We start from the raw sequence: 2,170 nt of genomic DNA, 5'->3' as shown, positions 1-2,170 counted from the left end.
TTTAGAATCACTTTAAGTCATGTCACAGAGGTAAACTCAGGAACAGTTTTTGTACAGTGAAAACTAAATTATAAATAAGCATGTTCTCATTTTTAAAAAAAATTTTAAAAAGTTAATATGGATTCATTTGCCAAGAAAAAAGGTCTGGAATATACTCAAGGTCTAAGAGCAGTCATATCTAAATGATAGAATCTAAACGTTTCCTTTTTGTGAATTTGTATTTTCTATTTTTTCTATATTGAGTACAAATCACTTTTAGATTCTATTTCTAGCAATTCAACCTAATTTTAGAAAAGAGATAAATATATATCTTAGTGAGCTACTGGAACTGAAGTTTGCTTTTTAAGAGAAAAAAAATTTCAATTTTGCTTAAGACCATTTTCTGCAATAAAATTTGCTACTAACAGGCATCTTTTTTTGTAAATATGTGAAATTATACTTTTTGTTTCACTTTGTTAGGAAATCATATCATGACTTTGTACCATTTCGTATTGGAATTTCTTCTGTGAAACAAAAACAGTCCCAAAATGAAGGATCTTCAGGTGTCATAGGAACAGCAGATGATATTAAATCATTAAAGGTGAGAATAGTAAACTGCCTCTGGGTTGGTTTAGAATCATCTAGAGATGGAACATCTTGATGTCTAGATCCATCGGGTTTCCTAATAGCTACTGCAACAAAATGATGTTCATCTATTTTGCTTTCCTCAAATGCCCACTCTTTTTCTTCTTCACCATCCAGGAACAAACGTGTTTCTTTATAAACTTGGCCTATATCCAAGTTTAAGGGAGATATTTCAAATTCAAGCCGCTGTAATTCAAATCCTAGTCCAACACCAATGACTTTTATGTAGTTTTCTTTCAATGCCCAATTCCTATAAAACATATCCAGCTGAGTCCATTCATCCTTAAAGCTTCTGATGGTTTCCCATTCCTTGTTGGTAAACTTCCTTTTCATAATATGAAAGAATTCTGGAATTGAACCGCGACCTGGAAAACTAGTCTTCATTATATGGACTCCAACTTGTAGTTCAGGTTCAGCAGCAAGTACCGCAAAGTCCCCTTGATGAGATGTTAAAGTTGAAATTGGGGTAAGGATTCAATGAGTCCTTTGCAAGAACTGATTTTCCTTTTGCAGTTCTTTGCAAACGAATATTATTCCAAGGGATATTCAATTTCTCTGCAACTAATTTCCTTATCATCAGAAGACCAGCCAAGGCTGCCTTAGCGCCCCGGGCAAAGACGAACTGGCCAATGCGCTCCTTCTCCTCAGGCTGGATCGACCGCACCGCCAGCAGCCATTTGGCTCAACTCGGCAGCCAGGTGCCACAGCGGACGCCCTCCATGGATGGCACCAAGCACAGCCGCTTGGCGGGGAAAACCATATACTAAGACCGGCCCTCGCCGCCACCTCCGGCCTGATGGCGCAGACGCTAACCGTGCTGTACATTTTATAAAACACATAGAAGCAAAATACACAACAGGGATACATTATGTGAGGGGTAACTGCAGCAGTGGTCCTCACAATGTTTGGGACGTGGTACAGGATTGAAGATAGACAGTGATAATATACAGATGCACAACATATTCTGTCGAGTAATCACTAAAGCCAACATGAAGCAAAGGGGAAAATCAATAAAATGTATAAATAATGAAAAAATATTACTTTGAAAAGGCCATGGAAGGAAGAAAAGATAAACAACTGATGAGTCTAATTAAAATGCTGGCAAACTCAAACTCAATCATAACAGTAATTCAATTAAAGTAAAGCAGACTAAGCACTTCAATTAAAAAGTAATATTTATCCAACCTAAAATTTATCCAATTTTCCAAGAAAAGCAGTATCTAGCTAAATGATGTTCATAAGATTCAAATGCTAAATAGAAATATAGTAAGACTGAAAATATAAGGGTGAAAACAGGCATAACCAAAGCAAAATTGCTATAGCTATATAAATATCAGGAAGGATGCACGTTAAGACAAAAAGCAGTAGCCAAGGTAAAGATGCATTTGCAACAAGAAAAGAAAACACTTGTAACTATTTATGACCAAAAAGCAGTTATTTAAATATGTGAGTGGGTAGAATTAAAGGGGGATATGGAAAAATACACAATTATAGAGAAAGATTTCTAACAGCTGTTTTTAAACATAGAAAAATATCCCTTAAAATA

General features: G+C 35.7%; 1 pseudogene; it reads right to left on the bottom strand.

The window, feature by feature from the left end:
• Window positions 1-431: 431 nt before the first annotated feature.
• On the bottom strand, window positions 432-1,399 carry LOC100353826 (L-aminoadipate-semialdehyde dehydrogenase-phosphopantetheinyl transferase pseudogene; annotated as a pseudogene).
• Between the last annotated feature and the right edge of the window lie 771 nt (window positions 1,400-2,170).

The sequence above is a fragment of the Oryctolagus cuniculus genome, chromosome 1 (genome assembly GCF_051225735.1).
Source record: "Oryctolagus cuniculus isolate XC-2025 breed Fujian yellow rabbit chromosome 1, ASM5122573v1, whole genome shotgun sequence".
NCBI classification, from domain to species: Eukaryota; Metazoa; Chordata; class Mammalia; order Lagomorpha; family Leporidae; genus Oryctolagus; species Oryctolagus cuniculus.
Note: the sequence above shows the minus strand (reverse complement) of the source record. Positions and strands in the feature narration are given on the sequence as shown.